General features: G+C 42.9%; 1 protein-coding gene across 3 annotated transcripts in view; it reads left to right on the top strand.

The window, feature by feature from the left end:
* The first annotated feature begins 4153 nt into the window (after positions 1–4153).
* LOC144379040 (uncharacterized) overlaps positions 4154–27210 on the top strand; it is a 126233-nt gene continuing 103176 nt past the window's right edge. For 2 of the 3 annotated variants that reach the window (XR_013441075.1, XR_013441074.1), the window contains exon 1: positions 4154–4217. The gene's annotated coding sequence lies outside the window, so the exon portion shown is untranslated. The remainder of the gene's footprint in view (positions 4218–27210) is intronic. The other variant, XR_013441073.1, reaches the window with a different exon arrangement.

The following is a 27210-nucleotide window of genomic DNA, read 5'->3' as shown; positions in this document are numbered from 1 at the left end:
GGTATGGGATCAAGGGATTAAAAAAAGAAAGAAAGAAAGAAAAGGAAACAAATGTGCTTTTATTTCGTCTTCCGCCCTTGCTTTTCCTCTAGCTTCAACATTCAATATGCCGCTAAGTTTTTTTCCTTATTACAATTTCTTATTTAGTTTTTTTTTCACTGCTGGCATGACTATCTATCACTTGAGACTAATTCCATACTATGCCATGCCAATTTTATGAGCTGAGCCAGGTTAAAATGCCTTGTATTGCTCACTGACACATTTTCTAAAAGTGCCTTTCAATACTTCTGTGAGGTGGGCAACAAAGGGTATTATTACCTCCATTTTACGGATGAGGAGACCAAGGTAAAAAGAATCTCCTTGAAGCCTTTTGCTCAGTATTCTTCTGTAGACTTTTGTAGTAAATTTTTTTTTGCCATTTTGTGTGTGTGTGTGTGAAAAAGTGTTAGCAATTGCAAACAATTGACTTCAAATAAATATGTGGAACAAACCTGGTCTTCATTGGGAATGTCTAATATGGTGATTACTTTAAGTAGATACACACATGATGGGAGATTTGCCATTCTAGGAAAATGACGGTTGAAAAGAAATTTACTTGAATGTGCGCTTGATGGTCACCACTGTGGTTCTTGATAACAGGGTTATCCTCAGAGGCCACAAGATTTCCTTAGAGAGTGGGTGACCCACCCTGTTCATGATGGTGGGGGGATTTTTTTTCCACAGCATAACATTGGTCAAGTGCAAAATCTTTTTTTGTTCCTCCCAAGACTCTACTGATACTGGTGAATATTAATTAGCATATTGCTCTCCAAGCTCTTATTGCTTACTTTCTGGGATTCAACATCAACTGATCTTCTGGAAATGGGCCACGCCCTTGGGTGCAATCTAGGTAAGTCTTCTTTAGAGGGCAAACAGGACTGGAGTACAAGTACACACACACACTTGATTTCCTAAAGTTCCGGGGGAATTTGCCTGTGTACAGTCAGATTATATAATTTGACAGGATGTAAAGGTGAAAGTTTTATCTCTGAATTCCTTTGCTTTGGCCCCCACCTTCCCCACCCCTTGTCCCCAGGCCTTCATGGGGCATTTTTCTCCTACTATAGGAATCTGTGGCAAAGCCTTTGTCCCCAGATTGGTTCTCTATAAAAGCTCTTGGGTGCCTTTTCATTAGTTGCTACATGCTCAGCACCCACGGTCTAATTTCAGTGTTAGTACAACCAGAACATATTAAGGAAAGTACATTTACTTCTGCTGCTGTTGCAAAAATATGATTATGTAATGTTTTTGAGCACCAGCTATAAATGAGTTTTACTTTGTAGCCTATCCTCAATAATCTAGAATACTGCTCTTACCAATAATGTGAAAAACTGGGGCATTTCTAGCTCCATGTCTTTACCACCCTCTTCTCTTATTTAGAATATACACCCAATACCGAATGACTTGCAACAAGTTAAAATTAGGCAGCGTGGCTCCTTGAAGGGAAGATGGGTTTTGATATAAGGGAGTGTAGGATTTGGAACCTGACGTGACATTTTAGGAGTTGTGTGACTTTGGTGTATTTAGGTCACTTCTCTGAAGCTTAGTTTCTTTTTCTGTAAAATGGGATAAGGGCCTCTTACAAGTTTTTTTTTTTTTTTTTTTTTTTAGGGATTAAAAGGGATAACAGGGGCGCCTGGGTGGCTCAGTTGTTAAAGCATCTGCCTTCGGCTCAGGTCATGATCCCAGGGTCCTGGGATCGAGCCCCGTATCAGGCTCCCTGCTCAGCGGGAAGCCTGCTTCTCCCTCTGCCTGCCACTCCCCCTTCTTGTGTTCCCTTTCTGGCTGTCTCTCTCTGTCAAATAAATAAAATCTTAAAAAAAATAAATAAAAGGGATAACAGAGGAAGTACCTGGCATTTAGGTAGAAATGCTCAGAAAATGTTAGTTTTCATCTCTCTTTTCCACCCTCTCCCCCTTCGTTGGATAATAAAGCTTTCTTGGGAATGAAGTTTTTATGTGACAGGTTTATTTCTCCATTAGGACTCTATACGGTAGGAACAGTTTGCGGTGTATCGAGGAGGTGTCGGTTCCCTACATGTGGTTGGTGGAAGATGTATTCTCTTTACCACTGTGTTGATTCCAAGACACTCTCATCTTAACCAGGGGCTGAAGAGGACACCGGGGACGGTCTGTTTCAGTATTGCAGTGGGACTGTTTGCCCTTTAAAATCCACTGGTTTGGGAATTAAGAGATCAGCTGTGTTCATCCAACTTGAAAGTGTGCTGGAAAAATGACAGATACTCTCCTGGCTTCATCTCTCCTAAATCTCTCTTCAGTCTGAAGTGCTGTTCCAGAACTTTCCTCACTGTCATCATCATAGGAGCGAGTTTCTGGCCAATGACCCATTCTATAGTCAATTGCTTCTTTTTTAATTTGATTGCTGGGAAGAGCACAATGACTTCCACACTGTGGAGACAAAGACGCGGTTTGATGACTAGGGGCACTTTGAGAAAGTATAACAGGTCCCACCGAGATCCTGCCTCTTTGAATCAGGTGCAAAGGACAGTATTTGGTAGCCCCGGACAAGAGCTTCTGCAGGAGACAGTTACAAATTAGTCCTCTTACTGTTGTAAGCTGGGTGGTCAGCACCTGGTCCAGAACAAGGCCTCCAGCATTAAAGAACATGCCCAAACACATCGAAGGCTCCATAGGTTGCCTTCCTTATGAAATGAGAAAAAGCTCTGCAAGAAATAAAACACAGGTGAGGAAAGCTGACAAATAATTAGGAAAAGTAAGATGAGAGTCAGATTCGACATGCTGTACTATCAAAAACATAATGAGAAACAGCTCCATTAACTTTGTGTGAGTAACTAGATGCATATACTCTTAGGACTTAAATCACAAGCAAAGCGGAAATTGCCTAAAGAAGTAAATAATTTCTTGATAGAGCCTTTTATAAATAATCATGGTTTGTCTCTGCTGGATATTTCATGTTTAAATTGTCATCAGAAGTTTCCATTTTAGCAAAAAGGCATGAGATTGTGTTTTTATGATAAGTATAAAAAGCTCAGTTCTTAATAACATCCCTTTAGAATTATTCCTTTAATTCTATTTGCATCTGGAATTCACTGAGGAAGCCCAGTAAAGCAAACAAAAAACCAGCAGAGACAAAACCATGCATGATTGTGGGGACTTGTACACTTGCAGTGGTAATAATGCCCCCTTCAAGGTGAAGGTCAGCCTTCCGAGCGCCAGGAGCACATGGGAGAGCAAATGTCTAGACGAAAGCTGATCTGGGCCGATAGGGCCTGCAAAGCAGTAGAAGGATTTCTGTTTGCATCACCTTTATCACACCACCTTTTTTTCATCCCATCAGACGGCCATTCTCTACCCCACACTGAGTGAGCTAGATTCAGCAGAGAGCGTAAGCCACCTTGGACTAGAGGTGGGGGAAGCTTGTGGGGCGCCCTTGGCAAGAAGGTGTCTGCTGTGGCCTCCCCAAGGCAGGTGGAATGAGACCAGCCAGGGTGGAGGGATCCCCTACGGTGGAGAATCCCTGCTATGGAGAGTAAATACATACCCAGGAAGAGGTGCTTGCCGCCTGTAATGACCAGACAATTGTCAATTTGCATTTGGGATCGCTTTTTCAAACAGCAGAGAAGGAAAAAAAAAATACATATGCAAAGATACACATTTCAACTCTCTTCCTGATTCCAGTTCATTCTTGACACCCGTGGCAGAGACTTTCCTTTCAAAAGCAGATCTGAAATGTTCCAAAGGCCCAGGGAGCCAAGGCCAATCTTCCTGGATGTTCAGCTCCTTCCCAGTCCCCGCCCCCACTTGGCTGGGAGGCTGCCACCACCGGACTGAGCCAGTTCCTTGCCACGCCCCGTCCTTCCCCCTCTGAGCCGGCTCTGTGCTCGCTGCGTTCTCTCCCTCGTGAGCTCTCCTCCACCGCCCCCGCCCCCCCCCCCCGCTGTCTCTCCAAGACCCGATGGGCTGACCCCTCTTCTGCGTGGACCCTCACGTACCCCTGGAGATTAGAGCTATCTGCTCCAGCTGCTTTTTGCTTTTATTCAGCTTTTGGCACTTTCCATAGTAAGGCTGGTATTTTAGTTACCTGCCAGCCTCCTCCACCAGGGACAAACACCTCAAAAGCCAGGACTTGTCTTAGTCATCTTTTTGTGAGACAGCGCTGCAGGCCGTAGGAGAGTTTCTCAGCACAGACAAGGCAAGGTCAGTGGTAGCTGATACACCTTTTCCTCTCTATTTAGAGCCCGGTGATTCACAGCTTGAAAATAAGAGTTAGTCTTTCAGTGTTCCAACCCCTTGCTACTTTTTGAGCTTTTGCTGTGGTATCGTATTGTGTCCTGGTCTCAGCTTCCAAGCAGTGTTTATACTTCTGCCGGTAAGGGTTTAGGCCCGGGAAGCTGGGGCCGTATTGTGGCTTTCATTTCAAATCCTGTCCATCAGATTGTATTTTCCACATTGGCTTTTCCCTTCCAGCCAAAACGAATTCTCCGTGTGTTCAGAGTCAGTGCTGAGCTCGTAAGAAGGGTCCCCTTTGTGCAGTCGGCCCTGGACTGGCATCTGCCAGAGAATTCCAGATTTGTCACCGCTCAGGGCTGGCGTTTTGGTTGGTGCCTAGTGAGGGTGGTTGCTCCTGCCAGACAAGGACCCTGCTGAAGAACTTGCCAGGCGAAGTGTTTGCTCTTCTTAGGATTTTTACGAATGGATTTTTATATAGTTCAGTGTGGATCAGTAATTTTCCACCGTGAGAGTGCCTCTGCCAGATGGGTAGTTTCCCTTAGGTTGGTAGAATGCCCTCCGATAAGATTCAGGCACAACTAAATTGCTTACCCATTATGGACCTTTGGGTACCAGGCATAGAAGAGGCGAGGGGGTCTGGGGTCCAGCAGAAGGCCTGAGAGAGCTGAAGGACCCAGAGAGAGAGGTGGAACCAGGGTTCCAACCGATAAGATACTTCAACACCACGCAGGGACCTATGCTTACTACGTATACTAATGATCTAATTCTAGTATAAAGCAATGTGGGTTCATTGGAAACTCAGCTGTTTATCTACTGAGGTTAGGGTGATCCTGTTGGCGTATTTCCTGGCAAAGCAATACATCTTAAAGAAAGATAACGTATATACACGCATACATAATTATAGCTCGTGTTTATTGAGCTCTTTCTAGGCAAGATGCTCTTTGCTTTACATTAGGTGTGTCGTTCAGGCTTCACTACAAGCCTAAGAGACAGATATAATTATTTCCGCTTTATAAATAACCAAAGTGAGGCTTCAGGATGTTGCATATCTTATCTTACTTGCATACCAGAATTTTAACTGATGGCTTTTCCAAGTTGTTCTTTTTCTTTGTTTTCCCAAAGACTGAAAGAAGTGAAGCAGCCCAAGAGTTTTTATTTCCACTGTTGACCAAGGACAAGGCTGTTTAAGAGGTTTGCTGGAGAAAAACATATCAGTTGGGAGGACTGAAACCCTTTGGCAGAGATGTGGGAGGGTGAGCAACAAATATTTTCTCTAAGTAAGAGCTCATGTTTTAGGACGCAATAGGTACAAGTTAGTTTGGCTCCATGGTCCATAGTAACTTCCCCAATGTCCATGTCTGTATTAACCCTTTGCTCCTGACAATTCGCTGACTGGTCTCGAAATTCTTGACCCGAACCCGGTAAGTAAGCTTCTCTCTCCTGTGAGCATGGCATCAACAGATAGGGACATCAGAAGATCTGGGGGTGAATAAATTCCTAACATGGAAGAGGGGTGGTCCGACGCTGCCTGCTCCTGAGACTTCAGATAGGTATCGATCTCTCTGCCTATATGAATGTGTTGGGCTTTTGGTATTTAATAAAAGCTGAGCTGGGGTTGGAGTACAGTTACAGGCGTCCATATATCATCCGGGCAAGGCATGTGCAGCTCTACTGTTTTGACCTTTCTTCTGCCTTGAACTCTATGTCTGCCGGAAGAGAGAGAAACCCATTCCATCTTTGTAGGTTGCGGGGTGCACACAGAAGCCCATGAGAGTCTCTTAAACTTGTTCATGCTATTATCCTGAGGTTGAAAGGGGTGGGTGGTTAGGCTGAGAGCAATAGATGGCTCCGACCAAAGGTTGCAGGGTGGGGCTGGTCTCCTCACTGCTCCCTGCTGGGTGTGAAAGGAGGAAGAGGAAGGCCTGTGTGCTTCAGCCAAGAGCAAGCACACTAGGAGCATGGTGGTGGAGGGGGGGAGGGGTGCATGCTCTGAGTACGGGGAGGCTCATCTTCAGCCCTGGAAAAACTGAGTAAGCACTGAAGAATAAAGAATAGATCACTAGTAGAACCACCTTGTAAAAATATCTGCTCATAAAAAGTAGGTCTCCGAAATGTAAATGCCCTGAAAATCTGCAAGTCTGGAAGAGAAACTTCTTGAGTTTATCATCCTTAAAAATGCACACGAGACCTAGGAGGAGATTCAGAAATAAGTTTGCAGAATCTGGAGAAAGAGTAGAAATGACCCCCTGGTAAATTAGATATGACGATTTCACAAGAGAATATCAGGAAAATTGAGGGAAACATAAGTAGTACAGAACACCTGTGATAATGTAATCAAGGGCAATAAATAATAGAGATTTTGAAATGATAAATGATGACAATTCAAATTGGTAGATTTAAGCAGACTAAAAAGACTAGGAACTGAGTCCAGCCAAGCAGATGTTAAATGTTTAGAATTTAGGAAAGCACTTCGGGTGAGTTCTCAAAACATTTTACTTGCAAAATTAGTTCAGATTGATTTGGATATGAACATGCTGGAGATCAGACAACAAACATGGGCTCTCGAGAGATACAAGGCACCCAGCAGAATGGAAGTCATGAGAGGGAGGATATATTTTTTTAGGTATCTTTTTTTCTGTAGGAAATAATTTTTTTCTATTGGAAATAATTTTTATAACTATAAGGATCTGATTGGTTTTTTTCTAAGCTGTGAGGGCATAAAATAAAACAGCAACAAGGAGATGCCAGGAAAAAGGAATAAGCCTATTAGGTTCTATTTTTGAAAAAAAGCAATCTGAACTGGGATCTGTTCCATTTTGAAGAGAATCATGGAATGCAGTGACGCAATCCTAACCGTCCATTCATTCTGCAAGCACGTGTTCCCTGTCTCCTGTAGGCTGGGCACCGTTCTGGTGCGGAGCGCAGGGCAACTAAACATAGCATCCGTCCTGGGTGCAGGCCAGCTAAACATGGTGTTGAGCGAACCTTGGGAGGAAGGCCCGCAGGGTCTAGGGAGGGATGCCTAGAGTCAGTGGCAGCTGACTTGAGTCTTAAGTTATAATAATAACTGCTTATGTTGTATACTATTTTATATTGTAGGAAGCACCTGCATATACTTACGCTTATGTGGTCCCTGTCACAGCTCTGTGGGCACTGCAGAAAGTGTTAACACTTCTGGGGTCTATTTCACATCTACCTCCTTCTTTGTGACATCCTCTCCTCTCCCGACTTCTGGGACATTTGGCGCTAATAGTTTTCTGTCCATCTCCCTGGATGCTCCTCAGGTTCTATCACTGCTCTTTTCCTTTAACCCATCCCTTAAATGTCAGTGTCTCTAAGGTTGCTGTCCCCTGTTCTCTTCTCCTTCGCTTTATACACTGGTGCTAGTGACTTAACTCTACTCATGGCTGACACGCTCAAGAATTGGGAGTGGAGAGCCCTTCTGGGGTTGGGGCTGGGGAGAAAAGGCTTTGGAGAATTTCAAGGGGATGGTGCATGCAGTTGGAAAAGGTTTCTGGGGTAACTCTTTGTTTTGAGTACCACTTACCTATATCTGTTGATGATTGTATTCCCAGCCAACCTCTCTGCTGAGTTCTGGATCTCCTGTCCAGTTTTCCACCAGAACTTTGTGCTTGGCTGTTTCATCAGAACCTCGGGCAAATGTCCCAGATGAAACCTCCTAGTGCCCATCACCCCCACCCAGGTCGGGAATGTGCTGCATCCTCTTCCCCTCCTACTCCCCGCACAGCCTTGCTCTCCAGGGACGTACAATCCATCTCCACGGCCTTTAAATAATATCATTTAAAAATCTCTAGAATATACCCACTTCTCTCTGGTCCCATTGCCAGAACACCATCATCACTCTCCTGAATTATTGAAACAGGCCCCTAACTTGTTTCCATTCTTTCAGTCTTCAGCTCTTGATACACATTCTCCAGGCAGCCATTACAGTAACTGTTGTAAAATCAAAATCTGGCTTTGTAACTCATGGCCAATAGGTAAACAGGGAGGATGGCCCTTGAAGTTCTTTGTCACCGGGCCCCTACTTACTTGCCCGCCTCATCTCTTGCCATTCCCACCCTGACTTCCCCTTGAGCTCTGCTTTGGCCATACTGTGCCTTCCCCAGATGCGCAATGCGTTCCCTCATCTGCCTGCCCAGCCCCCTGCCCTGCTTGGCTAACCACTCCTCTACCATGCCTTCACATTTCAAGGGTCCATCTGGCAAGCTTTGCCTGACCCCCTTCCAGCCACGAGTTGACTGCCCCCTCCTCCTTTGCCTCCATAACCCCTTGGGGGCAGCAGGCCTCTTACATTGCCCTCCTAGAGTATAAGAGCTCTTTGAGGAACAAAACAATTGTTCTACAGGATTTTACACTCAGAGCCTGAAAATAGCAGACACCCCGTTCATGTTTTTTAGATAAATGATGAGGGCATAACGAATAGCTAGAGCTCAGAAGAAGAAATAGAGCCTAGCTCTCATGTCTGAGTGACAGAGTGAGTCTTCTAATCTAGGACTATTTCCCATAAATCATATATTGATGGTCATTGAGACCCTATCGATGTACACAAGTTGGGATGGAACCTTTATAGTGTGAGATGCTTTTACAGGCCTTCCTATTTTTCTGTTTTGCTACAGAATGGTGGCACTCAGTGACAGCAAGGGAATGAAGAGCCAACGTGGCTGAGGGAACAGGTGTGATAAAGGGAGAAGTGGGCTGGGAATCGGGGCCCCACTGCCGACTCTGTCCATCTCTCTGAGCACGTAGCTCCTCACAGGCCCGGCCTCCCGCTCCACCGAATGCGTGGGTAGAGTAGATGGTGTTTAGAGTCCTGTCTACCTCTGTCACTCTATTGTACTGCATGTGTCACAGTGCCCATTAAGCCACTTCCTCCTTCAAAAGCTCAGTGAGCAACCAGTGAACGTCCCGAGAGGTAGGATGTGTCACGAAGCGTGACACAGAGATCCCTTGACACGGGTATCCTGGACGGTGCACAGCTGAGGGGCACACCGGGCTGACGTCAGATGCAGATGTTTTCCCCCAGTCGTAGATGGACCCTGTGTGAAGGGTGGGAGGTTGTCCTGGCATCTCCCACGGCAGCCTGTCCCGAGGGTCTGTCCTGTGGTTTGTCCCTGGACATTGACAGGAAATTCTCTGCCCCACATCATCTAATGAGGAACACACGCCTGGCATGGACGTGTCCAGTCCCATAGAGGAGTCCCCTACCTTCTCTGCCACCAGCTGCAGCTGGCTGGATTAAGGTGGTATGTGTCACAATCACAGCCAAATGTAAGGCTCGTTAAAAACCTGTGGCATGACCTCATGCAAAAAACATGAGCTGCCATCAAGCTCTTGAACTGGGAAATACTGAAAGAATGGGGCAACGAACCCTGTTCCTTTGGGTGGTGGTGGAAACAGGAGTTGAAAAAAGACATGAGAAAGAAGCCCTGAAGTCAGGTCAGAACTGTGGGTGTCAGGGTAACCTGAAGTTACGAGGAAGCAGAAATTGGAGTTTACAAAAACCGAGAGGTTTTACTTAGACCTAGGAGTTTCTGTGGGATGAGGTAAGCGATCTGGAGTAAGAACAAGCAGGTCAGAAAGATGAGAAAGGAGTGGACAAGGAAAGACCTCGGGGGACAAACCCACATGTTCCTGTTGCCAGCATCTGGATGGCTGTGTGGGACCTGCACAGTCTTCTGGTCCAATGTCGTGCTCAGAAAATTCTGGCCCTACCACAGGTCCTGTTCTTACTTCCGTGAGGTTCTTTCTCTAGGATGTATCCTTACAACACCCATTCGTTCCTCCCTCATCTCTTTTTGGGACTTAGAAGAACCTGACACAGACCCCCTTAAGGCGGGGCTCCTTAATTCTGACATGTGGGTTTGAGCCCTGGGTCTTTCTCTCCTTGTCCACTCTGTTCTTATCTTAATTCATTGCTCTGGCCACTGGTAGGCATTCGGGCGTCCGAGGATCTAGGTCACTCTCCACACTCAGGTAACCTTTTCATTTGCACAGCAGGGCTCCGTAAACAGGCAGCGACCCGATTTCCAACACACTGATACTGAAGGAAATACTGAAATGAGAGTTCTACAATTTGGGGCTTATGGACTCCAAGAAAACTCTAGATGGTCTTCAAAGAGGTCTAGAAATCCTCTGAAATGGTATGCAGTGAGTGTGTGTGTGTGTGTGCTCACACGTGCACGTGTACGAGAGAGAGAAAGAGAGATGCATTTTTCTGAAGAGTTTCTATAACTTTAATCAGAATCTCAGAGTGATCCGTAACAAGCTAAGATCCTACAAGTTAAGATCACTCATTTATCACTAGTGTAGCTGGGGTGCCAAGAGCTCAGTCTCTAGAATCGGAACTGTGACTGAAATACTAGCAGTACAGCTTACAATCGGGGTAGCCTTGAATATTTCTCTTCCCCTATATCTTATGTTATTCATGCATGAAATGGGTCTAATACCAATAGCACTTACATACAGGAGTGTTAGGAGGATTAAAAGAGATAACAGACATAATGTGCTTAGCACAGCTCCTGGCGTACAGCAAATTCTTAGTGATGGCGTATATTACATTTTTTATTGTATTTCATAAATATAAATGTGATCATTGCTTCATTGTCATGTGTTTTCAAGCTCTGAATATTTATGTTTTATTACTGAGGATAATTTTTTTTTTTTTTTGTCAGAGAACTAGGAGACTAGAGGAACGGACCAATAAACAAATATAATTTTTCAAAAAATAGAATTTTTATTCTCTAGTGAAGCATAGCAGGAAATGCTTCTAAGTGGGTGCTTGTAGTTTATAAAATGTATAAATAAATGTACAAAATACTGATGAGGCAGATATATCTATTTTATACTGATGAGCATCATTTTATATATCACCATAATCATTAATAAATATGAGATGATTTTAAAGTCAGCTGCTTATAGGTTAGTGAAATATTGAAATGACGGGAGTTTCACTTAACTTGAAGAATTGTAACCATTTACCATACCCACATTTAATACCTGCACTGGTTTGCCATAGAGGAATAACTAAGAAACCAAATGTGCTGACTTAGAGTTTATAGGAGTATTTCAATACAGCTGCTTTCACTTGATTATATTTCTTTAATGCCTGGGAAGAAATCCATTATTAGGAACATTTTTGGCATTACCAATTAGCTTGCATAGGACAATGTGTGATCCACAGCAGTTTAGACCCCTGACTAGCTATTTTAGAATAAAAGCAGAAACAGCCAAATAAACCTTACAGAAACTATTAGGAAGGATGTTATTGTGACGCTTCGTCCAAATGGGAGAGGACACCATTTTCTCAATTGACTTCAGCTAAGTACCCACTCCGTGGAATCAGACTTCCCAGGAATCTGCTAGGACTCTTAGAAGTGGTGGGAAGGACCACGGGGCAAGAGTGAGCCTGCAATCAGCTGGGGCGATCCGGCTCGTTCTAACAGGTAACTCCTGATGAAGCCTCCGTGGGAGAAAATCCTTCCCCAGAATTCCTGACGGGAGGCCCTTGACTTTTAATTTGACAGGTGGTTAGTCAGGTGTATGTGAATAATCATTATACGGGAAACAACCCCAGCAAAACAAAACCCAACCCAGCTCATGAATGTGAAAAATGTCATGTTTCCAAAATAGTGATGTCCAGCCTGCCTTTTGGAAAGGGAAGAGGCACAGCAGTCGTCTTTACCAATGCAGCGCAGGGGCTCTTATTCTACCAAGTGGAAAAAATAAAAGTAGAGTTTTCTGGCCCTCATCCAGCAGCTCAGCCTCTATTGATTGGGTCTATGACCTGCAGTTGCTTTAGCCCACAAGGATATTTGGCTGGACTTCACATCTGTGTAGGACAAATGTCCTGCTACTCGAAGATCGTGTTGGTACTAGTAGTCATGACGACGACGATGATGATGATGATGATGCTTTTAGTTGGGTGCTCTTTTTGATGAATATTTGTACATAATTTTTAATCTAAAGGGCTCAGCTAGCACCCTGGTAGTGGGCTTCTCTCTTACCTCCGAGAGAATGCTCCTTGTGTCCGTTGCCTGCACCTGGCTTTGGCCGCATATGCCCAGGTTTAGGGCCAGTGGCCAGCAATTTGTTTAGGTGCCAGGCTGTTGCATAGCAGCTGTCAGTTCAAACATGTTGAGAACTGATTCTGACCCTCGTCCCGATCCTCCCTTGAGATGTCCTCATGGAGGACATTATCGGCACAGTGTCCAGCCCAGGAGAGGAACTAGTTAGGTATTCTGTCAGTGTTTGGTTAAACTTTTTGTAATGAAGGCATAAATGGCTTCTTCATACAAAGATCAACCTCCTCCTCCCCCTGATTCTCTGTGTTTTTGTTTTTTGTTTTTTCCTTTTGGAGGGGGACAGAGACAATTAAGGCATTTGGAAAATTCTTTAATACCTTACTGGTACAGTAGTTCTCCCTTACCCCTGGTTTGCTTTCTGTGGTTTCAGGTACCCAGGGTTTCAGTCACTTGGGGCCAACCTTGGTCCACAAGCAGGTGATCCTCCTCCCGAGATATTGCCAGAAACTCAGGAGTAGCCTAACACCATGTCGGTGCCTGTGTCATTCACCTCACTTCATCTCATCACGTAGGCATTTTATCATCTCTCATCATCACAAGAAGGATAAATACAGTACAATAAAATATTTAGAGAGAGACCAGTCACATAACTTTTATTATAGTGTATTATTATAATTGTTCTGTTTTAATATTGTTGTTAATCTCTTACTGTGCCTAATTTATAAGTCAACCTTTATCATAGATATGTATGTATAGGAAAAAACATAGTGTGTATAGGTTATTTCAGGGATCCATTGGGGATCTTGGAAGGTATCTCTTGCAGATAAGGGGGGGCAATTGTAGTTGCTTTTTAGGCAACAGAAGACATAAACATTAGTATAATTTCAAATAGTTCCCAATCTGAATACTCTATTTCTATTCCTTTTCTATAAGGTTCTTCCATTGCACTGACTTTTCCATTCCTAAATTTAGGCATGAGAATGAGACCTCTAAGTGATTCTTCTAGAAATTCCAGGGCCTCCAGATTGTGTACCAAGCTTCACATTAAATTGAATTTAGAATTGTTATAGTCGTCGTTTCTACGAAATCATTCTAGGGAGGGAAGTGGGGAGGTCTGTGGTGCGGCTTTGTTTACTCGCTCAACCAGAAATCCCATGGTCCCTTCCCTATAGTCCCTTTCGCTGTATGGCTCCAGGTTACTACTGAGCACAAGATACATTTGAAGAAAGGCATAAGTGAAGCAACTGACCGGGGGGGGGGGGGGTGCTGGAACTCCAAGCACAATGGCCGTCTTTTGTATGGATGCTGATCTGCTTGCTCACCTTGTGGACCACCCAAGGCCACAGCTCCTCCAGCAGGAGCCTCTAGCCGGATGGACATGTACCTGTGTGGTACATCGCCTTGGCTTTACCATGTGGATCACCTCATCACTGACACTGAGGATGAGGAAAGACAGATGTGATTTCCAGACAGCTGTGAGTTCCAGTTTGTCCTGGTAGGTTCCAGTTGATCGTCTCAGGTTCTAATTCCTGTTCTCATTCCTGACTGCTGGCCCAGGCCCATGGCAACCTCATGCCCAACACCAGCCACAGAAGCAACTTGCATGCATGTACTTTTCCAGCAGCTTCTGTACTTGTGTAAAGTTTAGCCCCTGTCATAAATCCCTATTCTACATTGTTCATGGTAGATTTGTTTCTCTAATTGAACTTTGATCCACTGTCCTTACCCTAGACAAGTACCAGCATCCCTTTTCAAACAGTGGCCCTGGAGTTTCAGATGTTCTCTATTCTGTCTTGGGGATCACCAGCCCTACTTGGGGGAAAGCATGAAGAGCTTTTTCTGTAATTCATCTGGTATGTTAGCTGACCTTGTACCCTTGATCTTGTTTTATGTAACTCAAGTATTACAGTATCCATGGGAGGGAAGAGCTACGGTTTACAGGGTAAAAATAGACAATCTTTTGCCATCAGAGAGCCCGACAGTGTAGGTCAAGCTTACACACCCAAGGCACAGATACAGACAGGCTGAAATACCTGGGGACATGAGAGAAGGGCAGGAAACGTGAGCACGGGGTGGAGTAAACCAGGGTCAACACGAGTTACGTGTACAACAAATGTTTGTTGAATGAATGTATGAGAGGTGCTTTGACATTTTTAAAAAAGATTTTATTTATTTGAGAGAGAGAGAGAGAGCACACATGAGCAGGGGGAGGGGCAGAGGAAGAGGGAGAAGCAGACTCCCTGTTGGGCATGGAGCCTGATGCAGGCCTCAAGGGGCGGGGGGCTCGATCCCAGGACCATGAGATCATGACCTGAGCCGAAGTCAGATGCTTCACCGACTGAGCCACCCAGGTGCCCCTTGACATTTTTAATAAAACACAAATCCAACCATATTAAACAAGAATATAAAATTATTCTTTAATCTCCCACTTTTACAATGCCTCAAAGCGGCCCTTTTCATTCTCAGATATTGTTCTTCATGTCTACGTACATTCGTTGGGTAGTTGGAATCAAAGTACAACAACTTTGGTCATTCGTTTGTCCCCACTTAGTTTTTATATATATATATATATATATTTATTGACCTGGATGGATCTCGAGGGAGGCTATGAGTACTTTTAAGGATATTTTAAACCTTTGTTCAAAAATGTGTTATGTTTCCTACTCCAGCTTCAGCTTAGACGGTTGGGTTCTGAGTGGGACATGAGCTGTTTTGGAAATTGGTCTGACAGATGATTGCTAAAGCAGCCTGTAGCCAAGGTGAGCCCTAAAAAGTAAGAGCTGTTGCTAAGGGAACCACTAGAGAGGCGTTTAGGGTATAAACTTTGCTACCGTATTTAAATTTCTTGCTTCAGTCCTTGCTTACTGGACTTGAACATTTAAACAGCTCCGGTGCAGACAGGAACATCCCCGGGGTGACGGCCGAGGCTCGGTGGGTGGAGGGAGCTGTCGGACGAGGAGCCAGTGCGGGCTGCTGGGAGAAGGTTCGGGGCGGGGGGGGGCATGGCTCCTGCCTGCCCACCACCAAGAGCACTTTCTGGACTCAGGGATCTGTGAGTCCGAGGGAGAATTAGTTTACGATTGCGAAAGATCCTCGCTGTGCAGCTGCCGAGGTTGCTACCTACCAGGGGGCAAGTGTTTTGTAAGCTGGCTAGACACACCCATATATATTTAAGCCCAGGAATACAATGAAAATGAAACCTTACATCCAACTCCAGTCCATTCAGCTGATAAAAATGGAGCTGCTTTGGTTGAGTTTTGCCTGCGGGGACTGAGAATTTCTCTTGCTTGGCTTTCACCCCACCCTTACTCCCACCTCTAGTTCTTTTCTCTTGCTGTCCCTGAGGCCCATGTGGTTATAAGAAAAATAGCTTGAAAAATGCTAGTTTAGAACCACATTAGCTCATACTTCGTCTTGCGAGGAAATCTGAAGTGTTAATGCTGGAGTCAGATATTTTGCATCTTTTTTATTTTCCTTAATCTCTTTGCAATAATAATGATCCTATAATAGCAAATTCTATAATTGCGAAGTCATAGTTCCTACAATGTGCCAGGCCCTGTTCTAAGCATATAGCAGCTCATTGAATCTTTCCAACAACCTATGAGGAAGCTATTACCATCATCCATCGGCTCTAAAACAGATTTTTCTCTCACATCTTAGCATCTGTGAAATTGGGATGTGTCTTACTTTTAATGGCATGTCATAGTTTAATTGGCAGCATTTTAAAATTTCTTAATGGAACATAAAATAATGGTATGTTTTACAATAGATGATGGCTCAGTTTCCATGAAATACAATATTACTATCCTAATTTTCCAAATGAAGAATGAAGGCACAGAGAGGTCAAGTGTCTTGCCCAATATCACCAACCTTGGCGTTCTGGCTTAGGAGTCCCTGCTCTTAAGTTCCTTGTGCCTATCCTGGCATTCCTCTGTCCCTCCCTGCACTGCCACGGAGGGGGTGTACCTTTTGCCTAGAGGCCCCTTCATTGCTGATTGTGGATTTCACCCACTGGGTTGAGGGCCTCTTCCAGGAGCCCTCCATGACGAGTACCATGGCCCTGGCAGGGAAAAAACACAGGGACTTCATTCAGCCCTTCACGTTCTGCTGGGATTTACTTATTATATTGCTTTTGCAAATGAAAGGCAGGAAGCACAGGGCAAGCTTTGAGAAGAGAAAAGACTGGAGGTGTAAGGGGTATGCTAGAACTTGTTCTGACTGGCTTGAAAGAGCTCGTACCAGCTGGTTCCTAAATCAATGGTAGCCTGAAATGGACCATGGTGGAAGTGTTTACATCACAGCAATGGACAAACATTGTGAATCAGGGCTTTTTGTGTATTTGTCCTTTTCAGAGAGCCAGTTTATGAGCACATCCCTAGATAGATGCTAAATTATTAGCATCCAGCAGAAAGCCCTCATTAATCGAAACACAATAGGAGGAGGGGATCGGGTGGGGTGGGTATGAGAAAATGAAGAGATATTCTGAAGTTTTCAAAATAGTCTCAATGTCAAATAATTGCACTATGATTAGAGTTACAGTGTGTGTGTGTATTAATTTAATTTAGCTTCTGTTATGCTCTGGATATCTGTAAGGTAGGAGACCAATGATGCATATGCTATCCATCTGAAGAGCTATAGAGAAAGAAAAACTACCTAAGGAGAGACCACTACCCACTTTCATTTTGCCCTCCTTGTTGAGAGGAGAGGTTAGTGAACTATTTGCCAAGGGAAGTTGGTGGCCAGTGGGGCTTCCAAGATCATCCCAGAAGCATAGCGCAGAAGCAGTAACCATTAGGTTCCAGAAGGCCGTGCTCAGCAGGTCGGGAGGGATCAGTAAAGGCTATAGTCGAATGGAGCAAATAAGGGTTCTTATGCAGTCACATTTCTTCCATGTGGGTTCTTTTGTTTCTCTTTTTCTCCTTGGTGATTCTCAGTAAAACCCACAAAACAAAAAGAGCTGTGGGATTATCATTAGGAGGAGGAAAGAAGTGAGCCGCTGTGTGCCTTGGCCTGGAAACAGAAAACTCCAGGGAACAGAGTACATCATAGCAGGGTTAAAAAGAAACCCAAAGCTGGCCAAGACTTCGAGTTTCTGGACAAGAGGAAAGGAAGATCATGGGAGCTGGCTGGGGTTTGAGGAGAAGCTCTTGGGGCCAAGAGTGAGGGAAGGGAGCTTGAGTCCCCAAACAGGGGCTCTCTGGTCATCCTGGAGCCAGAGAAGACGCAGGCCATTGGTTGTGGGGGAGGGGAAAGAGAAGGGACGATGACTATTAAGGCAGACTGGAGTTGGAGGTGAGCATTGCGTCTGCTTTACACATTGGAGAAGACCGGCCCCTTTCTCACTTCCAAATTGGGCTATTTTAGGAAAAAAACAACAAAAACCTTTGTGATTCTCCTCTATTTAGAGCTGCCAGTGATTCGACTCAGGCAAGGTACCCTCACGGATCATAGGGTAGAGATTTTAAGAGTTGGGCTCTTGGGAACTCAGAAGGTGAGGATGGGCTTCATGGGCGTATGACATAAGGGCTGGATAGTAACTTCTAGAATGACTTTCCTGGCATCTTCCCCCACTCACAGAAAAGGGCTGCTCACAATCTATTAACAAACTTGGCTCTCATTAATAATTCTTTGAACTGGCAGAGCAATCCTAGCTGATTGAAAATAATTATCAGCCTCTCTAAATGATTAAACGGCATGTTTGGATTTTCACTTATATCATCATTTTGATTGAATGATGTGTATGTGTGTGGGACTGTGTATTAACAAGGTATCTCTTCAAAGTAATAATAAATACTCGCTGAAAAAGAGTTGCGTATTGCTCAGTGTAAAAGGATAAAGAACTCTAGGGCAGGTGAGCAAAAGAACAAAATTAGGACCTAAAATAAATTATGAGAGACAGACTGGGGCAGAGATAAAGTTTCATGGGAGTAAGTGATAAACACATAGAAAAATACTTATGACGTTCTGAGTATAGCATCAGAAGATTGAAAATTCTGGTCAGCATCAACAAACAAGCAGTGTAATTAATCTGGAACAGAAAGAATACCACAGATGTTTAAAATTATTTTTTTTTTCTACTGACTCAGTCTCCTGCATATTTACAAATTGAAGGTTGCAGATGAATAGCCCCTGAGATTCGTGCCCAATGGGCCCGGCTCCAGGTTTGTGTTTGCACTCAATGACATCCTTCTGGATTCAAACTATTTCCCCTAATCAGAATATAAGAAAAATTAAAGCCTAAACCTGCTTTGTCTCACACTGGCCTCCCAAGTGTATTCTGTTAAGGATTCACTCAGCAAGAATAACAAACAAAAACTCCCACCAGAAAGTGCAGCATCTTACAGAGGTGGTGCGGGCTGCCGTTCCTTGCTAATGCAAGCTTGGTGCAGCCTCATTCATACACAATAATACTAACTCACTTCCACCTGGTTCATTTGAATTCTGATTTTGCTGCATGCCTCCATCTGGATTAGCTCACAGACTTTAAATGCTAGGGAACAGATTATGCAAACATGTAAGTTCATAACACTCCGAGGACATTTTATTTCACAACCCCAAGGAGTAGGCAGGCAAATATTTCATGGAGAGGTAAACTAAGTCACCAAGCTGTTTTGCTGGTGGTTTCAGGTCTCCCGGCTAGTCGGAGGCGAAACAAACACTAACATCTTGGCCAGGATGGGAAATTCTGCAGGATGGCGTTAGGCGCTGCCCTCTTGCAGGTTGTTTTTTCTTTTTTTTGAAGTAGGCGCCACACCCAGCGTGGAGCCCAATGTGGGGCTTGAACTCACAACCCTGAGATGGAGACAAGAGCTGAGGTCAAGAGTTCCATGCTCAACTGACTGAGCCACCCAGGCGCCCCTCTTTTCGTTTTTTGTTTTGTTTCTGTTTTTGTTTTAGTGCTTGTTAAACATGAAATTTTTTTCTGGAAGGGCAGTGAAAAACAGAGTAACTCCAATGGTTTAGAAGGAGCCCCATCTTATCCCAGGGAGCCTTTCCTGCAAGGAGTGCTGGCTGATGGAAATCCAAGAGAGCTCCAGTCATGGACTATGGTGATGGCGGAGTGGCTCAGGTGGTTTACGGGGGGCCGCAGAGACATGGCAACCCCTGCCAGACCCTTTCTAACCTGGAGGGTTGATCTCGCTCCTCTGGCTTGAAACACCAAGTCTCCTGTGGGGTCTACCCATATACCAGCCATCGCATAAACAGGGAAGGCAGATATAATTTGCCGAATGGTGAGCTCCCGGATACTGCCTTCTACTTCCTTGCTCAGGCTGCCTGATTAGAAGCCAAGTCTTTGGTTCTTTTTCACTGAAGTTAGCAAAATAGAAGATGGTGAGAATAGATTAAAATGTTCTAAAAAAAAAAAAATGCCTCGTCTCTAAAAATTATGTATTCACAATTTAAATATTATCATGTCTTAGGAGTCTTGTCCGCATTTACTTTCAAGACGCGAAAGGTATTCTGAACACACATAACGTACTCAGAAAGCGTTCAGAGAGATCCTGAGACATCATCTGTCTACCGAGGAGCCAGAATAGAAATAGAAATAGAAACCAGGTATAAAAATAATTTCTCAAAGTCTCTGGCCTACAAAAGAGACATTTGGTTGTTACCAGTAATCTATCTGGCCCTTCCTCCTTTGCCTCCATAGCTCCTCTTAATCATTCTCATCTTTTCTAGTCTCCCCAAGTCCCTAGGGTGGGAGAATATCAGCAATTATCTCTAACAGCCCCATTTAGGTAGTGTTTACATAACAACAGGAAAATGTTCCAGGAAGGAGTTCACTGTTGCACTGGGGTGTAAGCACCAATTCCTTCACTTAAGAACCAGTTCTTCCTTACGGAATGTTTCATCAAAATGTTTATTTCGAACCAGGAGGCTCAGCCTCCGCGAGGGGTGTTTTCCACATAAAAAGGCTCTCTGACTGGATAAGAGCTGGCCTCACCCAGGGTGTCCTAAAACTGTCTTATCTTTTAACACATTTTCTAACTCCTTTTAGACAAAAGAAGGAAACCAAAACAAAATTGGGGCTAACAATATGGTTAGGAAGATAGGGCATCAGCGTTGTACCGGGGACACATGTTCCTGTGAAAACGAAAGAAACGCGAAGGGGAGAATCATTCGATTTCCTAACGCGCAGAGTTGGTGGGACTTAAAATGAGCCTTCCTCAGTCGACAGATGTGGGACTTGGGAACCACACGGAGCAGAGCAACTGATCATATTTTCCAGAAACACTTGGCTTCTGATCCAAGAGCTGATCGAAACATTCCAAGGCAGATTTTTCTAGATATTCCAGAAAAAAAACATCCAGTATTCTCTTTCATTCCGAAATTCCACTGTTCAGATTGCCCGGCAGTCCTTTCTGTTATTCTGATATGTTATAGATTTCTGTTCAGTTTCTCACGCTGGCTTGTTCAGGACAGGCCTACTTTTTGGCCAAGTGCTCTAGATGGGTGATTATTCCACGAGAGAATCTGGGGTCTGGCTCTGGCTAAAGGGGACCCTAACTCCAGCTAGGGACAAACCTCTGTCGCTGCCAACATAGACCTTCATATTTAGAACTGAGGACCGTTTAGCAAACAGGAGTCGGAATTCTAAGTAAGGAGCAGCATGTTTCCTGAAGCTACCGTGTCCCCCGCTCATCTCGAGAGATGCAGTGGACGGCTCTGTCTTTGGGATGCCTTCTCCGGCTGCACTTTCGGCTCGCCTCATGTTCTTTCAGCAAATCCACTAGATTGTCCTTACTCTTCCGTTTCCCCTCTTTTTTGGCATCTTAATTTCCTAGTCATTTCAAGTTCTGCAGTTTTCAACTTTCTGCCCCACCCCCAGCTCTAATCCCCTAATCCCATTTCAACCAAGTATTTTGGTCCTTTGTCTCAACTTTCTTCCCGTACTATTTTTTTTTTTTTTTTTTTTTGCCTTGGGAAGTTTTACCCTATTCCCAAAAGGGCATTTTGCTTATTTGGACATTTAAAAATGAACATCTTCTAGTTTCTAGGAGACTGTTTCTTTCCCTTCTTTTTTTGTTTTTATTAATCACTAAACTTCTTGAAAGAGGTCTATACTTAGCCAATACTTAGTGTCTTCACATCTCATTAATCCCTCAACCCATTACAGTCTAGCTTCCGCCAACACCACAATTAAAAGGGCTTCTCACTAGCATCTTTCTCATCAGCCAGTTCAATGGTCTTGCTTTTCCTTGTCACCCAAGTTGACATTTATGCAACGTTTGACACGGTTGACCAGCCACTTCTTATTGAAACTCTTTCCCTTCTCCTCCTCTTCTGATTCCATCAGCTCTGCTCTCTAAGCTTTCTTCTGGGGCTGCCTCCGCTGCTGCCTCCCACCTTTTGATGTTGTTTTTCCAGGGGACCTCTCTATGTTTTGCTCATAGGGCACACACTGGCCCTGTTCTTCAGTTGTTCAACAACGCCAGATGCGCTGACCAAGTTGTCCGGCTTATCATTTCTCGCTGAACTTGGCTCATAATTCTCAGAACCTAAAGGACGTTTATGCGCTCTCCTCCTCATCATCATCATTAAATTCTTTCTGCCTTTGCTCTTGCTGTGTTTTTGGCTCGCCCTGTTCCTCCCTCACCCTCCCTGCTTGGAGCACTCCTGCTCATTACTCAGAGACCAGCCCTCCTGTCACCTCTATGTCCTCTTCAGAACATTCTCTGTTACCCTCAGGAAGAGTTCCTTGTTATTTCCTTTTGCCTTTTGAAGCATTTTGATAGTGATAATAACTAACATGAATCAAGTTCATAGGTGCCAGTCTCTGATCTAAGTCCTTCTCATAGCTGATCTCCTTCAATCCGCACAGCAGCCTCTGACGCACTTACTTGTATCATCCGCCATGTTTGGATGAGAAACCCAAGACTCAATGTAGTAAGTGATAGGTTCCCACAATCAAGTTTCACACCCAGGCAATCTGAGTCCAGGATCCTAATTTTGCCTTCTCAAATAATAGTAGCTAACTTTTACCGACTGTTCACTTTATGTGTGGATGTCTGTGTGTTCTCTCATTTCACCCCCGGAACACCCTTACCAAGTAGTACAATTATTGTCTCTATTTTATGAATGAGGAAACTGAGGCACAAATAGACCAAGCAAGTTGCTTATAACTGCACAAGAAGTCAGGATGCTCTTTATTTGCCTCGGTTATGGAACTTCTCAAATTGTTCTACAATTAACTACCAAGAAGGATACTTGTCACCCTTCTGTCAGCTCCTTGAGTATGCAGATGATGTCCTTGTCAGCTTTTTAGCCCCTGTATCTCGTCACAGAATGGAAGTTCCATAAATGTGGAGAGAGAGAGACTGATAAACATATTGGCTATTATTGTCTTTGGGTCATTTTTCTAGGACAACTGGCTTGCACCCACTTTGTTACATGTTTTCCATAGCAAATCATTTTTGTGTGTGTAGCATTATGAAGCTGAATGTGAAATGCTGTGTCTGCAAACTTTCTTTTTGAACAAAAATAGTTTCAGTTCCCAAAGGTAAAATAATTGCTGCCCTGACAGTCTCTATCTGCATCCCTCTCACTTTAGTGTTTGGCTGTTGGGTCCAGATGGAAAGTTTAGTTGAAGAAGACCCTTAACCTATTAAGAGAGAGATACCAAAATTCATAGAGTAGAAGCCTACAACAAATGTAAGCCATGTCATGGTTTGAAAGAGGCCATTTTCTGTTGCGAGGGGCAGTATCTGCTCATCTCGATGGTACTTGCTTGCTACCCTCCCTCCCTCCCTCCCTCCCTCTTCCCTTCTTCTGTCCTTCCCTCTTTCTGTCCTTCCTTCCTTCCTTCCTTCCTTCCTCTCTCTCTGGATTTCACTGCATGATGATGATGTCACATAAAATCTAATATGCACTCCATGTCTAACAATATAATTTCCATCTCTCCACTCTCTCTAAAACAGGTTGGTTTTGTACTTTTTAAACCATAGAATACAACACTTTGTATCACTAAAGTTTTATACATATCTGTATTTATATAGAGAGATGATTTTCTTGTTTTGTATATAAAATTACAAAAGTAATACATGTTTATTATAAAAAATATCCAGAATACAAAGGTATTTTAGTAAATTTAAAAATCCTTCTTGGGGTGCCTGGGTGGCTCAGTCATTAAGCGTCTGCCTTAGGCTCAGGTCATGATCCCAGGGTCCTGGGATCGAGCCCTGCATAGGGCTTCCCGCTCAGTGGGAAGCCTGATTCTCCCTCTCCCACTCCCCCTGCTTGTGTTCCCTTTCTCGCTGTGTCTCTCTCTGTCAAATAAATAAATAAAATCTTAAAAAAAAAATCCTTCTTTGCCATGTATCTCCACTCTATTCCTCTACTTTTGTTTGCAACACTTTTTTCTTTGCGTTGTAAATATAAATGCATAAACACACACCCATTGAGTTTTCAGGTTTCATAAACTGAGGTCATATCCTACATTCTAGCTTCAGCACATTTTTCATGTAACAATATATCTTTCTGGGTCTGTGTTAATAAATCTACTTCAGTCTTTTTAATGGCTACGTAGGTATTCCATGTTAAGAAGTACATACTTTATAAACAAATTCCACTGAGAAGACCATGTGGATTGGGTTCCACAATGCTAACTATACACATATCTTTGTGCCTGTGCAACAATTCTGTAGCTAAGTTCCTAGAAATAGAGTTGCTAGGTCAGGGAACATACACTATCAGTCTGATAGACTCTCTTTGTGGCAGTTGGTCTCCAGTGATGGCCCCCATTGAACCACACCTCCCATAGTCACATCTTTAGATAGAACTTTCCCACATTAAGTCTGGGCTACCCATCCATACAACCTTAATTATCATAGTTAAACCTATATATTTTAATCCACATTGAGAATTAACCTGAATTTCTAACTTCTTTCTCCCCCCCTCAACATGACAAGACTGGTAGCATGCTTTTACTTTTCCCTTTCCTCCTTTACTTCCTTTGTTTTGATTAAATCATTTGGAATTTTCTAGACTTACTCATTTTTAAAACACTATCCCTCTGTTTCATATGGCATTTCTTAAGAACTGCATTGAGCTTCTTAGCTATGTTATCAAAAATAATTTAGACTTAATTATAAGTGCTGGTTTTCTTCTTATCCTTTTGTAACATGTTGTACTTTTTAAAAATTCCTCTTTTGTTTTAAATTCCTCTTTTGTATTTTGTATTTTCTACAACCAGAGGAGATGCCTGGGTGGTAAGGTTCATATATCATTCCATGTATAGCAATATTTTTACTTTTTTCCTTCATACTGGATTGATTTTTATCTGGTTATGAAATACTACGTTCAAGGTCATGTTTTCTTAGATTTAAAAAGCATTTCTCAATTATCTTTTAGTTCTCAGTCATTGATATGAAATATGATGGCAAACTGATTTTTGTTCTTTTAGGTAATCCCTCCCCCAACCTTGGAAAATTGTTAGATTTTCTCTTTGTCCTTGAGGTTTAGTATTCTCACTAGGATTCATCTGTGTTTTTGTTTGTTTGCTCTTTAAAATTTTTTGACTCAGTACTTTGTCAGCCATTTTAAGAAAAGGCATTCAGATTCTTGGATCTTAAAGCTCTTATATCAAGGAGATACTGAATTTTCTTTTGTCATTATTTTTTGCTTGATAGTTAAAAAAAAAAAAGAACTAATAGGCTGTGAGAAAAACCAAAACAATAGGCATAGAAGGAGAAATAACATTTGTAGGTCCATAATCTTAAAAAAATCTTCTCAACAGTTATTTGTGTATGCTTTATCATGACTAGCTGCTCTCTATTTTTTACTACTGAATAGACTTAAATATCTAGAAATAATGTTATTATTGTTTCTGGTCACAAAGTCTATATAGTTATTTATAGCCAGACCCAAGAAACTTAGATTATAGAACCAATGTATTCCTGTGGGGGGGGGGGGGGGCGGAAATCTACTTTCTGTGCCCCAAAGCCTATATGCTCACTCATTTCCTTAATAAAACTGGAGATGGGGTTGGCCTGACTAATAATTTGGCCCCATTCAGTATAAAATCATTTCAACAATCTAACAAGTGAGTTTAGATTACATATTTAGATTGCATGAATTTCTGAATGATGTATTAATATATAATGTAACATGCAAAATATCAACAAAAAAGCTTAAATAACATTAAATAGCTTACATATATTAAAAGAAAAACAGTGGGTATGATTCAATGTCCATAGGCTAATCTTTATCAAAAGTTGCCCTGTGCTGGCCTCTTCTCTACGCTTCATGTAATTATCCTTCCTATAATCCTCACATCCACCCTATGAGTCAAGCGCTACCATGACCCCCATCTTACATAGGACGAAAGCTTGCATAGGGCCACACAGTTGGCAAATGACCAATCTGGGATTGGAATTCGAGTTGCCTGATTCTTTGGGAGTGTTTGCTTAAGGTGCATTGGGGTAAGGAAAGTGTTGGGGAGCCTGATCTTTGCACCTCACAATCAGAGAAGATATTCTGGAGGTGGTGGTTTCCAAAGGGCTTAGGGGAAGAAGAGAATAGACATCTCAGGAAAAGACAATTTTTATGACACAGAAGAGTAAAGAATGTGACCCATTGGAGAGAATTATAGGTGGTTGTGTATGGATTCAGTATCTGTGTGGTCATCAGCTATTCTGAGACATGGTCGATTTGGTACTTTGGGTTTTATCAGTATGATACGTCTATGCAATTGTCCACTCAGCGGTTCACATCAGTGGTAAAGGTGATTGGAGTAACAGAGCTGGTAGAAATCTGGTTGTTTCAATCATATAGACATAGCTTTAAGATTTGGTTTTCCCTATCCCGAATCGGGCCTTAAATTACCCTGGATTTTAGGCCCATAAGAATTTCAAATCAGTTGTCCACTTATGAGTATGCCCATATCAAGGAAGAGTGAGAAAGAACACCAGAGAAAAAATGTTAGTAAGCAGTGTACTTTCAATTTTAAGCTGTCAGAGCATTTCCGTGAACATAAGTGAATCAAGAGCCAGTTGAATAGTTAAGAAAATGCTTTTCACAGAGCTCTTTAAAATTTAACAGGTGTCAAAGAAATTCTACCAAAGAAGCTGAAGTACACTTTGAGTGTGTTTTATGTTCAGTGTTACTGCCTGACACAAGGACAGAATGTGAGACTAAGTATTTTCATCCTGGGAATGCTTAAGTTCCAACTCCAGGTTTGATTTCATCATGTACTAGAAATATCCTGGATGATTAAATTAATTCCTTGTAAAAGAACGCACCAATTCCTATAGATCTCATTCCCATATGACATAATGAGAAACTTGCTGTAATGAGTAATATTGTGATTTTATTAAGCCAACCTGCTGTATTTCTATGTGTCATGTTTGTTTTGTGGGAGCCAATGCAATTGTGTGTGTTAGGCTTAATTCTGTCTATAATTTGGACCCTTCTCCATTGGAGATCTCTTGATCACTTTAAGGCCTTGGTATCCCTTCAAAAACAAAGACCTTATCTCTTCAGATCTCACTCTGAATTCCATTTGCCTCTGAATTCCAGTCAAAGAAAATGAAATAATCCAATTCCCTGTGAAATTTTTGATGCAATCCGATATTGACATGGATCTCAAGAGTAGTCTATGTGAAAAGCCTGCTCTCTGGCTGGATCGTTGCCCACACTGGTTTTTTTTTTTTGTATCTGATTCAAAGCTGTTTAAAACACTATTTCTCTTGAGTCTCTTACATTATCACAGCTTGGCTAAATTGACTTCAGTGGAAAACATCTTGGCATCCCAGCTTCATGAATTTAGGACAAGTAAGGGTTTTGTCAGAGAAAAGTGCTATGATTAAGCACTGATAGGATTTTTAAAGAATGTGATTAGAAACAAAGCTATTGTTTAAGAGACGGGCTAAGTTTCTAAAGACTGACTTACAGTTTGGAGACCAGCTAGCTCGTAGGAG

Source organism: Halichoerus grypus, chromosome 9, assembly GCF_964656455.1.
Source record: "Halichoerus grypus chromosome 9, mHalGry1.hap1.1, whole genome shotgun sequence".
NCBI lineage: Eukaryota > Metazoa > Chordata > Mammalia > Carnivora > Phocidae > Halichoerus > Halichoerus grypus.
Note: the sequence above shows the minus strand (reverse complement) of the source record. Positions and strands in the feature narration are given on the sequence as shown.